Below are 15,963 nucleotides of genomic sequence, written 5' to 3' on the forward strand. Positions count from 1 at the left end.
ATTAAAGGTATATGCAAAAGGTTTGGCCTTGACAGGGAGAAGGGTAGCTTCTTCATCAGAGATTGGAATAAAATAGGAGAAAGTCAGAGATTCAATTGAATAGATTCATGGGAGATCATGTATGTCAGTTTTAGACATGCAATCTCACAGACTATCTAGAACCTGAAATAATAATTTCCTGGGGAACTCAACCCACAAATGTGAGTTTGGGGGAGGAAGTTGGGAAGAGGATATTAAGCCACCAAGAACAATGTCACAGGCTTACCCCATGTCTACTAACATTAATGTCAGGACCACGTTTGCCTATTAACTTCTGCTTTGGAGTCTCAGAAAGTATAGAAGAGTGAAGATTGCCATCAGCATGCTTCTTGGGGGAGAAATCAACTAAAAAGGGCCTCTTATTGACCTATGGCTTCAACCCAGAAATAGCTTAGATAGAAGTAAGCAGTGATCTGATTCTCAGATTCATTGTCAGCATCTCTAGCAAAGAGACAGACTGTTAATGCAAAATCTTGGTACACAGGAAACACACAAAATTGAAGATAAATCCATGGAAAGCCATCTCTAAGCTTATAGAGAAAAGGTAGTACAAATTAGTGGGTCAGGCAATCCCCAAAAGGCCAAATGATATTGCTTATTTTTTTTCTATCTTAGTAGTATCATAATTTATCAATTGCTTTTTTTACAATCATTGTAAAACTGGTGAATTTCAAAGAAAAATGGACAAAATTCTGTCAGTCAATGTAGAATCTAATCAATGAAAAAACTGCTAATTACCTATTAAGAAGAGAATATAATTATATATAAAATTAGATATAGATGACATAGATGGACATTTCGTGTTCAATGCACTTCTAATTCTAAATGACAATTTGCAAATTTTTATCATTAATTGAGCATGATTTTCACGTGTTTCCAATTCTACAAGAATATTAACTTTTGTGTTTTGACAGTACAACAATACAATCTCATTTTATTATGTGCAATCGTGACTTTCCTGAATCAATTTTAGGGTAACATTTTATGAATAAAATTTTGTTTCAATTTTATTTTAATATATAATAATTCTAGTTATTCTTTCATTATAAAAGGTCAACTGGCATGTGTGTATTTTTAAATATCTGTTTTAAATTTTTTTTAAATAATTTTCTGTTTTCAGATAAAAAAGAACTAATGTAAAATTATTAAAAATTTGTCTTCTGGTGAAAAAAGAAAAGACAGTTACATTTTTGTTAATAACTAATGATAAACATTTTGCATTTTATGAATATGCCAAATGGCAAAATGTTAAAATTTTTGAAATTGTATTTTGTATAATTTCCTGAAATATTATTAATAATGTCATCTCTGTGACTGATTTAATTTTTATATATTCCTTAAATTTGTATTCATCTTTAAGAATAAATGTTTTCTTTTTTTGTTCTATGTTTCACTGAATTTCAGTCAGGGACTATTTGGGGTTTCTTTGAATATCAATATAAATCTCAGGTAAATACCTTGAAACAATCTGCAGTAGTCCCTTTCTCTTCACTTCTTTCCTTTCCCATTCTCTTCTTTTTCTTTCCTTGCTTATAATATTCAGCACTTAATTTCCCCCCCTTTTTTTTCTCCCCTTCCCTTTTTTTCTGCCATTGTGGGAGACTCTCAATAAAAATGTCACTTGAGCTCAAATTTGGTCTCTGTAGCACTGGCCAAAGCCTAAGCAGAAAGACATTGTACAAAATACAAAATTAGACTCCATTCATAATGCCAACAAAGTACTACAAGGATTGTCCCTCCTTTTGTTTTCCCCCCATTATCTTCAGCCAAACCCTCATTATGTTCTGTTGGCACATGCAGAAGGGTAAAGAAATTCAACTTAGCCACTGCTAATATGAAGAGGATTTCTGACTAGATAAAGGGACAGGATGAATTCAGAAGCCATTCCTTCTCTAATACTCCCTTTGGGACAAAGGCCCAGCTCTAATGGCTGGAGACAGTGATGATTGACCTGGGCCAACCATAAACTCAGTATGAAAAATGGAAACAAATATGGTTATGGAGCTTAGTAGTCAACTTTGGATATTCACAATTACAGGAGTTAAGAGTAGGAGTACTAAAACCTTTTAAGCCCATAACCAACATTACTTAGGATGTCTATAAGAAATGGGAAAATCATGTAGCCAGCTAGCCCCACTGTTGGAGTGCATTTAAGGTATGATTTGTATGTAACAATGTATTATTTTGGCTCATATGACATAAATGTTTTGTATGCAAAATACTTTTCTAATTGTTACAGTTCTTTGTTATACATACTATTACATTGCTATTCATGAACTTTTATGTGTATTCCTACTCTAAAACATATATTGTATTTATGCATACTATCATAATGTTATATCTATTTGTAGCATATATTTTGCTAGCTGAAATCAGTCACAATGTAAATGCTGTATTAAGGCATTTATACATTCATGTGCCAGAAAGTTGAGATGATGACTTGTAAATACAATGTATAACAATGTATGCTGCTTGTGATTTATGTAAAAAGATGTTTAAGTCTACTCTGCATAATTAGCAGGGACTGCAAATTGTTCACTGTACAGAGAATACAGTAATCAAGGATTATAAATACACTCATAGAATACTTATTTGCAATACTTTAAAGGGAGTTTACACATTTGTTCATACAGGTAGTTTCGGATTCAAATAATGTAGGAAAAGGTTGAAAAAATAGAAAATTTTAAAAGTGGCTAAGTTGAAGGTAAAAGGAAAAAGGAATTCCCTCATTTAGGAAATGAGAGTCTCCTGTTAGAGCTTACATTTTTGGCTCTGCTTCCTTTTTGTCTTTTTCTGTCTCTCTGTCTCACACACACACACATACTTATGTGAATGGGACAAAACTTGAAACTAAATGACCACAATTGGTAATTGAGTAATGAAGAAAACGGTAATTGGAATAGCCTTGAGGCCTACATATTGCTTGACTGTGAACACATGCTTCCATGATAGAGATCATCCCTCTGAATTGAATCCTCCCTCAGATACTTAGTTTTGTGATTCTGGGCAAATCTCTAAATTTTTATAGGTCTCAGTGCCCTCATCTGTAAATGAGAAGGTTGAACTCAAAGATCTCTACTTCCAGTTCTAAGTCTGGGAACATATGATCCTCTAAGGTTTTTTTATAAGTTGTAAAAGCCCCCAGGTGGACACCTTTCCTTCCCTCTCCACAAGGGGAGGGGAGGAGGAAGGAAGGAGAAGCAAAGGAATAAACTGCACTTCCAAGTTTACCTGCCTTTTAGACCAGATGAGGTGCTACTAGATCTGAGGAGTATCATACAGGCTGAGACCACTAGTAATACTTGGTGTATTGGTGTTATTTACTTTATTAATTTCTATATTCTTATTAAATTTTATATAGCATATCTTTGAATTAGGAAGGAATAAAGTACACAGTCAGTGACTGTGAAAACATGGCCCTATTATAAAGTGAATAAATGACAGATCAAGCCAAAAAATGATACTTTTCACAAAAGGAAAAAGAGACAGCTAGGTCTCTTCAAAGTTACCTCAAGTTATCCTTTGATATTAGGTAATGTGTCTAATAGGTAGAGATGAGTATTTGATGAATAACACTTGGTTATTCTCTATTGATTGTAACCCCAGGCACTGGTCACTATCATCCACTAGCTGAGACAGGAATTTGAAAACATTAGTGCAAAGTTAAATTGTCCAAGTAGGCATCAAATGTATAAACTTAACTTGGTTTGCATCATTTTGTATCAAATTAGCCAAGTGATCCCTATACATCTGTAAAAGCCATCCTGACTTCTTGGTGCTTGGATGGGCAAGCGGAATTAAAAGCAGTTTGGGAATCACAAAGATTTATCAATAATTCCTATCATTACTGCATGTAAGTTCTGCTTCTTGGTACTTAATTTCAGAATTATCTTTTCTTACCTGCATTATATGACCCTCTATATAATTTATCTCAACTTATGCCCTATAGTTTCTTGGGTTGATATCTTGAGGTTTTTTTTTATTTCCTTCCAACTTAAATTGATTTTTTGCTCCCTCTTACTAGTCATTTGTGACCGCGGCATTCTTCATCCCCATGATTAGAACCTGAGTTTCCAACAATTTTCACTCTTGGGTCCTGATTCATTTCATCTTCTTGGTAAATACATTCACCAAACATATACATATATACATGTTCATTTCTATGTCCCCCATGTTTTATTTTTAATGGTACTTAAGATAATAAAATAAATAATGACACCAAAAAGAACTATTATATAGCAAGAATGAGAAATGGAAAGACAGACAGCATCAGTGCTGATGAAATATCCTTAGTGTTCAGACAAAAGCTTTGCATGAGCTTAACAATTCTCAGTATAGCAGAGAATATATTTTATAATTTTATCTTAGTGATTTATATATTTGTTTTATCTTATTTTGATACTTTTAAAAATTTTATTCCTCATTTTGGATAGTAAATACAAAGTACATAGCTTGGCCCTTAAATGATAAATGTGTATGTTCTCTGTGTTTTGCTGTTGGGGAGGGCCAAAGTCATACCTAATGGGCCATGGCTAAAGGATTGTGTGATACTGAGTGATGCATTCTAGAATTTTCTATCCCAATGAGACCCAGAATCATCTTGCACATGAGGTATAAAATAAGTATACAGACCAAGTTCAAAGTGGAATAGAAGAAGGTGAGATTTCTTACAGTGAATCAGTATTAAAACAATAAAAATATCTCAAGCTTGAAAAAGAATTCTCTCAATTTGCTGCATTCAGTTTTTCTACATAAGCACATGTACCGTTAGCTAAGGAATAGGCTTGCTGAACCTGTATTCCATTTCTGAATTCCCTTCAGCTAGAACGTGTCCATTGTGCCCTTCTCATTGTTTGCCATGGCAACAGCCAATACTAAAAGGAGAGAGAGATGATACTAGGATGATGTCCTTGGAGTATATAACAAAAGAAATCTCCTGTCTTTGAGACTATTATGACCCAAGACAATGATCGAGGACAGACATATTTAACAGGGATAGAATATTATCCTCCCTTTTTAACCCCGTAGATTTCACCATGACCAGCAGAGGGTAGCAGTGACCTGGATGCATGGCTGGTGACTCAATGATTTCAGGTCTTGCCATGTAAAATATCTTGATATGTCAAGACTTTTGGTAGAGGTGAGAAGTATTTAGCTCATAAAAACAAGCTAGTATCTCCCAAGTTCGATCCTTATTCCATTCAAAAGGTTTCACTCTAAGTTCCACAACCATGAAAACTCAATGATAATAACTGACATTCATATCACTCTTGACAATTTACAATGTGCTTTATGTACCCTATCATATTTTATTCTTTTTAATTATATTTATTTCTTTTTTAATCCATGAAAACATCCTTTTTCTTTCTCCTACCTTCTCTTCCTTAAGAAATAAATAACAAACCCCTGTTACAAGCATGTATTGGCAAGCAAAACAAACCCACAAAAACTTTCCCCATCAAAAAAGGGAAAAAAAAGTGTTATATAGTGTATATTCTCCCAGGTACTGTACTAAGCACTTTTACAAATATTATGTCATTTGGTTCTCACAATAACACTAGTTGTTAGATGTTATAATTATTCTCATTTTATAAATAAGGAAACTAAGGCAAACAAAGAAAGGTAAAATGATTTTCCCAGTATCACAGAGCTAGTATGTATCTAAGGCCAGATTTAAATTCAGTTCATAACTCCAAGTCTGATGCTCTATCTACTGCACCACCTAATGGACTTTTTAAAAAGTGTCATTATGAACTGAGTTTATTACCTCTCTGTCAGGAGGTAGGGAGCAGGTTTCATTATGAGTTTTCTGAAATCAGAGTTGGATATTGCATTGATCAGAATTCCTAAGTTGCCATTACAATAATTTTATTGAATAAATTGTTCTTCTGGTTCTGCTCACCAGTCTGTATTAATTTCTGTAAATCTTCCCAAATTTCTCTGAAACTACTCCTTCATTTCTTACAGCACAATAGCATTCCATCACTTTGATATATCATAACTCATTTAGACATTCCCCAATTGATGGACATCCCCTAGTTTCTAATTCTTTGCCACAATAAAAGGAATTGCTATAAATATTGTTTCACATTCATAATTCAAGATTATTTTGATTAAAATCAATCATTCTTCATTTTTATTTCCCCACTCTTTTCCCTTAATCCTTTTCCCTCTTGTTTTCCCTTTAGTGGAGTACATTTCTATCATTTGTGTGAACTCTTCCTTCTTTTGACCAGTTCAGATGAGAATGAGATTTAAAAACTGTCTGCTTTTCCAATTTCTTCTTCCTTGTTTCTATAGACTTTTTTTGCATTCCCAAATTATGATAGATAATTTCCCCCATGTTTTCCTCTCTCTCTTTTCTCTCTTAGGGTATTTCTGTTTCCTTTCCTTTCTATTCTTCTTTTAAGATTCTAAAAATATAACAAAATCAGTCTCAGGACCTCTGGCAAATTAGACTTTTTCTATAACACAGCATGATGATTGGGCTCTAAGAAAATACTGCTATTATCTCCTCATATTAGAATGTAGTCTACCCTTGTTTAATTCCTTGTGGCTGTTCTCTCCTGGTTACCTTTTTTTGTGTTTCTCTTGAATCCTGTTTTGCACTTCAAAGTTTCTATCCAGCTTTAAAGGAATACTTAAAGGGTCTCTATTTCAATATAGATTTTTTTCTACAATAGGATTACTCCCAATATTGCTGTTATTCTTGGTTGTAAACCTGTAATCTTTTCCTTCTGAAATATGTATTACAAACTCTGTTTCTTTATAATGGTGTCTGCTAAATTTAATATGATACTATGGCTTCTTGACACTTAAATTCTTTCTTTCTGGCTGCTTGAAATATTGTTTCTTTGACCAAAGTCTGGACATTGGCTATCATGCTCCTAAGAGTTTTTATTTTGTTTTGTTTTTCAAGAAATGAACAGCAGATTCTTCTTATTTCCATTTGTCCTCTGATTCAAAGGGATTTGGACATCTTGATTTTTTTTAAAAAGATATTTAATGCATACATATATTGTATTTAACATATACTTTAACATATTTAACATGTATTGGTCTACCTGCCATCTAGGGGAGAGGGTGGGGGGAAGGAGGGGAAAAGTTGGAACAGAAGGTTTTGCAAGGGTCAATGCTGAAAAATTACCTATGCATATATCTTGCAAATAAAAAGCTATAATAAAAAAAATATCAAAGTAAAAAACAAACAAAAACAAACCAAAAAAGATATCTAATGGATTTTTTCAGGTAATCCAGTGATTCTTACTTTTTTTTTTCTCCTTGATGTGTTTCCAAGTCATTTGTTTTTGCTCTGAGGTACATTTTGTTCCACTTTTTCAGTCTTTTGACTTTGTTTTAGTATTCCTTGTTGTCTCATAGGGTATTATCTTCTATTTGGTCCATTCCAGTTTTCCAGAACTCTGTTGCTTTAGCAACTTAATTTCCTTGATAGTTCTTTCTTATGTAATTGTCATTTCTTTACTTCTTTTTTTTTACTATAGTACTCTCATTTCAATTATGACTGCCTCTTAAAAACAGGAATTTTAGTCAAATTTATGCCCAGATTGTGTTTTTTTCCTTTGAGGTTTTGCTTATAGATGTTTTGGTGTTATTCCCTTCTTCTGGGCATATGTTTTGAGCATTCTTGTCACTGTAAAACTTTTGTAAGGACTTTTCCTGTTGGAATTCTTTTTGTTTCTTTGTTTTATTCATTCTTCCAGTCTAATTCTCAACTTCAGACTTGCTGAGCACATTTCAGACATTCTGGACTGAACTTTGTCTTATTGCTGTTTTCTTGAAGTATAGAGTAGTATGTTATTCCAGGATCTCAAAAACAGCCATATCTGTAGACCTGTAAGTTTTGGGTGCTTGCAAAGTGGTTTGATACAAGGAAACGTCTGATTGCCTTCCTAGTCTGACCTCACAATTTCTTAACATGAGTATTAATCTGAGTGATGTGTCTGTATGCATGATCCTGCTAGAGTTCCAGTAACCTTCTGCTAACTCAGACACTATCAATAAGCTGGAAAGCTCTACTGTTTCATACTGTTAGCACTTTAAGCTTCCTTTTGATTTGGGATTCCTGTCCTTCTTAGTCTGTGGGTTTCAGACTAGTCTGAACTAAAACTGAGACCATACTCTGCTCCTGAGATTAGAGTTGCCTAGCTGTTACTTGCTTCCAAACTTGTTTCCTGCTCAGTACTCATCCCAGGACTCATAGCATTCAATATGAAAAACCAACTATTATTTCAAAAATTATCCTTGAATATTTTAAGGATAGAAAAGTGCCACTAATGAAAAAATGCTGAAATACTTTAAATATTTTATAAATACACTAGGAAATATAACAAAATTTGAAAGAACATTGAGTTCTGGTATATTACAAGTTGCATCCACAGACATATGAGACAAGATTTGAAGCAGGTTAATTGAGACTAAAATACTTCCAAAAGAGTCTTTGACATAATTTTTTGAAATATCCTCATTTCTAGGGAAAGAAGGAAACTAGGAACACTATGATGACATTCAGATCTCTTCTCATAAAAATAGAGACATGCAGAAAGGAGAAAAAATGTTACCTTAATTCTATTTGTATTATGAATTCAACATAATATTAATGCAAATATTTCCTATGTACCAGAGGGATTTTTCTTTTCTTTTCTTTCTTTTTTTTTTTTTTTTTTTTTTTTTTTTTTTTTTTTTTTTTTTTTTTTGAGTTTCTGGTTCCTAAAAGAACCAGTATTCTGAATAAAGAGCTGAAGGGAAGAAAACTAATTTTCTCTGCTCTACAAATAGAAGTCTGTGATGGATTGAGGGGCAGGAAGAGAAGAGGGAAAAATAGTACAAACTACTTTTCAGTAGTGATACCCAAAATACCTATTTGTTGAATGACTTTTATTTCCCTTTATGTCCCTTCCATGATCAGATCACAGGAGCTTACGTACAAACTAAAGGAAGAAAGAGGTACCATGACACCATCAAGAATATAAAGAATAAGAGAAGATAGGACATAACTTTTGGTCACTGGAACTTGACCTGAAGCCCTCAAGGTCAGAGACTTCAGGTTTTCTGTACCCTGGCAAATGGCAAAGTAGCCTTTTCTTTTCTCCAAGGTTCTACTTTGAATCTATTCAACCTGTGACATGAATGATAAATTAGCCAAAGCCATACTCATTTAGATGCTCCTGCTAGAAGACAGCAAATGAAAAAGAAATGGTTATGTAAATTTTCAATCTGATTTAGTGTTTTGTCCTGCTTTCTAGAGCCCCCAAGTTGTGGTGACAAAACATACCATGCTTTCTAGAGCCCCCACACCAGGGTGATTAAAATATACCATCCTATTGGAGAAGTGATGAGGCAGGATTCCTGAGGAAGGTGGGAAAATGGAGTCTGTTTATTTCCCCTTTTTATACCCTCAAACCCTTATGTAACAAAAACACTGGGCATGTGCCAAGTATATACTGCCCACGTGGAACCACATAAACAACTTGCTATTGTATATAGTTTGCCACCTGGTATCACTCTACTTCAATCACAATACAGGTTGTCACTGCCCCCTGACTTTTCAGGAAGACCAAGAACCCTTAGGGGAAATGGGGAGCTGAACCAGACACTATTAGAAGGTTCCTTCTGGGCTAAAGGGTCTTATACCTCATCCAGAGTCCCCCCACTGTCTGTGACCCTCTACAATCTAAATCCACAGTTTACAGAGCTTACTGCCGGGAAAAGGAGCTGAGACTGGGGAAACAAAGATCCTGAGTCTTCAACTAATAAATGACTTTACAAGATAAAATTTGCTCATTATCAACCAGAATTTGCGTTATATTATCTACATTCCTTTGCCCACTTCTAGGAGGAGTGAGCATCTTTAGTTCCCCTCCTGGGAGAACAAGCCTGGAATTCCTAGGTTCAAAACAGTATTTATCCTATCTGCTACATACCTGGATAGAATCTGGTAACACACAGCTGGAAAATGGATATTATATATCATTTATTGCTTTTATAGTTTCTATGCCAGCACTAATATACCATATGTGGCTGAGGTATTTTTTTCTATTTTCTTTTTTTGTAGTGGGTGACTCCATTATATTAAATTCATATGATTAGAGCTCAGTAAAATTACTTAAGTTTGGGGAGGGGGAATGGGAAAAGGCCAATAAATGGAGGCAGGCCAATGAATGGATAAATATATATTAATCATTCTCACTAGACTGAAGATAACCCTTCAGGGAGATGGAACCAAAAGAAAAAAGGTCATCCATTCCTTGAGAACCATAGAGAGTCTGTCATTTCCTCTTAATTCTTCCAATCAGGAGGAGAAAACGCATAGTTGCCTAAGTATGGGACTGACTCATCTCCTGATCATTCCTGTTTAAATAGGATTGTGTTGGTAGCTAGAAAAAGAGAGCAAGAGAGATAGGAAAGACTCAGCTGTCCATTTATAATGTATATTTTTTTGCTGATTGGTAAAGCACTTCATTTCTCCTTGAGTTTCTATTAATGGAGGCAATTCTTTTGTCACCTGAACTTTGACCCTCAAGTACTTCAGGATTTATGGTTGCCCCTCTACCCAAATACATTAATTTTGTTTGTCTATTTCTGTTGCTTCATCAATATGAGAAAATTCAGTTGTAGAAAATTCCTCTATTGATACATATAATTAACTCTTTTATACCCTAAAATTATACAAGATACCATGCCTGAGGTAGTGACAGATTGTGACTAGTTCATGCTCATAGAGATAATATCTACTGGTGGTCAGAATGGAACTCATGTCTGACTCCAAGACTAATTCTTTATTCACTATATTATATTGTCATTACCATTTAGCCAAGTTGGAAATTAGGATTCAAGGAAATTGAGTTCCCATGATGATATAAGATTGAAAGTTACAAACTATAATTGATATAATAATCATTCATGATTCCAGAGGATGAATAATGAAATATGCTATTTATTACCAAAAAATGATGGATGTAGGATGCAGAATGAGAAATATTTTTGTGTGCCATTGGGAAAATTTGTTTACTTGATTATTCAGATTTGTTATAAGAAATGAGATTTTTTTCTCTTTTTCCCCCCAGTAGCATATGGATAGGAAAAAGAGAAAATAACTAGATTTCTGTTCATTTTAAAAATAAAGACATGTGAATACTGCAGATATGAAATGTTGAATCAACATTCAGATGAGATTGATTTATTATTAATTGTACTTAACTATTTTACTTTACTTTAAAAAACCTCTCAGGAAGTAGGAGTAATTTGTAAATGTTTGTGATGTAAAAAACAAAATACATCAATAAATTGAAACTGGTAGGGAGAAAAAAAACTCTCAGTGGTAGCATTCAAAGTCACAATTCTTCTCACTCCAACTATGTCATATTTGCATTCTCTTTCATTGTGGCCTTTTTCTGGTCTATGTACAAATTGCACCTCTTACCTTTTTTTTAAATTTACTTTTTTAAAATTACTTTACACGTTCACATAACATTAACAGAAAATATATTTATGCTCTCAGCAAACAAGAGCAGTTTGTTGAACCATAAAAATTATAATCCAATCTCTATAACAAATAAATAAATTCCTATCTACAATAGTCAGCTTATAAAGTCATACTACCAAAACTCCTAAAAGAGGTACATCAATTGTCTTTCCCACTGTTCAACTCACCATCTCTTATGATCTGCCAGAACAAAACCCTCTTCCCTGACCACCACACTCCTTTTTTTTTTTTTTTTTTTTTTTGCATTAACTCCTCCTATTAGGATCAAATGAGATAATTCTCATTTGAGCACAGTACTTGGCACTGTAGGTGTTCAAAAAAATTAATTGTTTCCCTTGCTCTTATTACATGTAAGCTTCTTGAACCCCTATGGGTTATCTCATACTTGTATCCTCACCACTTTACACAATGCCAAATACATAATAATAAAATAGTGATAGCTAGCATTGCTATATGGTACCTACTATGTACCAAGCTAAACTCTTTATAATTATTATCTCAATCCTGAAAGTTATTATTTGTCCCACTTTACAGTTCAAGAAATTTTGTTAAATAAGGATTAATTGATTTGCTCCAGGATACATACTTAGTGTCAGGTAAAATTTGAACTCAACTCTTCTTAACTTTAGACCCAGTACTCTACCTACTATCCCACCAAACAGCCTAGTAAGTACTTATTCAGCTCTTTTTCGTTCAAACAACACAGTGCTTTTCACAATGCTATCCTGTAAATAACATTTTAACATATGACACTGATTCTGCTTATCAAAAAACAAAATTCCACATTGCAGTTTAATTAGAATATAACCACATTTTTCACTGTTCTGATATTTTAGGTTCCCAGAGTTCCATAAAATAGTTTTTCCACCAATAAAGCATTCTGTGTTTCTGTTCTAGCACAACCTAAAAGACAAGAATTTTTTATAAATAAATGATTCTTTAGTCTATTAATGAACCTATTAATCAGTCTATTGAACCAACCAAAGTTCTCATATGTAACTCAAATTTGTGTAGTGCAGCTTAGATTCCTTTTCATGTTTTGTTTTGTTTTTCAAAATTTTGCAGGAATCTATTTAACCAAAGAGTAACCTTCATCATTTAGTAAGATTTTCTCTTTCTGTAATTTTTTATTCCTTTAGAGATTTTGAAATTAAAACACAATCAAATAATGATGATTAGATTATAAATTCCTTGGGAAGAAATCAAATGGCTCAATTTTCTTGGTATTTACTTCAACATAGAACATAGTTCCTTTGTGTACTGGCAGATTGATCTTGCATCCCTAAACAATTGAGTATCCTTAGCCCACTGATGAAATTACCAATTATAATAGGCAGAAAATACAAGAAATGAAATGTTAAGGTTTTGACCCTTTTGGATTAAGAGTAGTCATATCTTCATCATATAAAAGGGTACAACCCTTTAAGGTGTTGAATGGATTTTTTTTAATCTTGTAAATAGTTAGAAACCTTGAATGATTTGACTCATTCCCTAAGTTTTTTTTTAATACCTCTTCTCACTCTACCAGTGATACTGTACCACATAATGGAGTTGAAGAGCAAGAAAGAAAATAGCAATAGGAAATGATGAGAAATACCATTGTATGAAAAAAAGATGAAAAAGTAAAGGTTAAAAAATCAAAAAGACATGTGGGTAGTGTGCTTTCCTTTCTGGAGCTGCCTAGAGTTGCCACTCTCCCTTCCGTAGGATGGACTATCTGGAAGAAGGAAATCAAAGATCTCATCTAATGACAGGACCACTGAGACCTGGAAAATCACTGGCATTAAGAGCAGATGTTTTCTATCAAGTCTATCAGACCCAAAGTTCATGTCCCCATTCCAGAGGAGAGCCAAGCATCCTAGGGCCAGTGTTCTTCCATCTTCATCTAAAAACAGCTCCTACTAAAAGCATTGTGTTTTTTGCACCCCTTGTTTACTCATAAAACTGCTGTGGGGAACTAAACAAATATAAACTATATTCTTCCCTGGAACTTCTGGATTTAAAGAATTGGTGACTCCTAAGATTCTTTACAACAAAATTAGCATGTTTTAGTTCAACTTTAAATTTCCCCTAGTGTCTATCACTGTGGTCTGCACATAGTAGGTGCTTTATAAATATTTATTGAATTTAACTGAGTCAAATTGATTACAACTTCATAAGTGCTTTTGTTTCACTAAGTAGGTTTTGTTGCATTCACACCTTGCTCTATATTCAAAAATATGAATTATTGCAGTCAATTTCCCTTACCTAGCTACCCACAGCTCCCCACAAAATGGTTTGAAATATGCCAAGTATTTTCATGAATAAACTTTATAGTTAGGAGCTCAACAAGAGATGCAGCCACCACCTACCAGACAAGCATTGTTGTCAGCGTTGAAGGCAGAGAGCATTTCTTTGCTCTGCACACCGAAAAGAGAATAATTGGTCTCAGCTGGTTCTATTTATAGTCCAAGATGTTGAAGAGAAGTCATTCTCTTGATAAGATTCCACCTGATCTGTCTGTATGAGTTTTGCTCACTCAGGGAAAATGAATTTTGAAGAGGTGGGGGCAAGCTTTTAACCACAGCCAGAGTCTTTCCTGATTCATTTCACTCTGACATTGGAGAAAATGCTGAAATTATAGTGAAAAGTAGGGAGGGGAGGAATCTATTGGTAGCCCTAATGGAATGATCATTCTTCTCCAAGATACCCAGCACTATAAGACATATGTTCAAAGAAATGAGCTTCTAAATTTAATAAAATCCATATCTTGAAAACAATGACAAGTTCTCTCTAGACCAGAGGGCATTTTCACTGCAGGTAGTTATTTGTTTTCTTTTGCAAGCATTTGGAGAAGATTCCCAAAGCTAAAAACTATTCCTGAGAAAGGAGACAACATAGTATAGTAGAAATTCATGAGACTTATATTTTAATTTCAAATATGCATAGGCCATTGGGACTTTAAATAATAATGATGAAAATAAATAATATTTATTTTATTATTTAATTTTAAGTATTGAATTATATTTACATAATAATGATATTTGTGCTTTAAGGTTGCAAAGCAATTTATATCCTTACAACAACCCTGGGATATGGGTAATATTATTATATCCATTTTACAGATAAGGAAACTGAGGTAAAGTGACTTGCTGATGGTCACACTGCTAGTAAATATCTGAGATCACAGTTGAACTCAGATCTTCCTGCCTCCAGGTCCAGCAGTTCTATCCACAAGTCACCTTTACACCTTATTTTTTTGGTAGAGTGAGAGGAGGCATTAAAAAAACTTAGGGGATGAGTCAAATCACTTAAGGTTTGAAACCTTATTTATACCTCATTAATAAAATAAAGTATTTGTCCTAGATGATTCAAAAGCTTCTTCTGCTTCTAAGCTAAAGTGTTATGAGCTGAAATATTCAGAGGGAATTGGGAATTTTCCAAATTATTTTCAATATTATGAACCATTTAACATGAAATTAGCTCGTAATCTAATAGGATGTTTACATGATGTGTAAACTTTCCATCTTGCCAAATGCTTGGCAAAAATCCATTCATAGACTTACAGTCTGTTAGAACTGGAAGAGGATTTAAAGATTATCTCAGAAAATAGCCTCAATGGTTCAGTTTATATTTAGTTCAGTGTTTTTCCTTCCCAGGCCTTCATCCTGCTCTGAGGTGGAAGCAGACAGTCTTAAAATAAGACTCCCAAATTTATACCCTTACTCTTCCCTAAGGAATTTAGCCAAAAGCATAGAGTTCAAGTACCAGTAGTACTACATGCTGAACTCTACCCCACCCAACCCCATCCTTTCAGAACCAAGACTTGTCCTTTACCACATCTGTCTCTGGCCAAATCCAAAAGATGAGAAATGTTCTAGAATGGTATGTCTGTCTCATTAATGCTTGGAAATTGGAAAAGACACTTACTTCAACATTGCCCTGTCCCTTTAAATTATATCATTCTTCTATTTTTGCTTATAGACTGAGAATTATTCCCAGAGTCAAGGAGGAGGGATCCCTCTAGTAGAAAGGGCATTAACCTTGGAATCATAGGCAACACACTTGCCTGGTAGAGGCAGTAGAGGTAGAGGCACACTAGATCCAGTTCAAAGGGCCATATTAGAGCCAATTAAATATTCACTGTGAGTATGTAAACATCAGAAATCAGCAAATGCTCTAAATTAGGACTTGATTTATTTTTGATTGCTATCTGGTTGTAAGGAAGTAAAGGAAAAAATGTTAAAAGTGAAGATTAAAGTTAAAATCTATCAAGCATACTTTTTTTCTTGGAAAGCCAATTTTTAATAGCTTTTTATTTACAAAACATATGCATGGGTAATTTTTTTCAACATTGACTCATGCAAAATGTTCTGTTCCAAATTTTCCCTCCTTGCCCCCATTCCCCCCCCAGATGGCAGGTAGTCCAATACATATTAAAT

Source organism: Sarcophilus harrisii, chromosome 2, assembly GCF_902635505.1.
Source record: "Sarcophilus harrisii chromosome 2, mSarHar1.11, whole genome shotgun sequence".
NCBI lineage: Eukaryota > Metazoa > Chordata > Mammalia > Dasyuromorphia > Dasyuridae > Sarcophilus > Sarcophilus harrisii.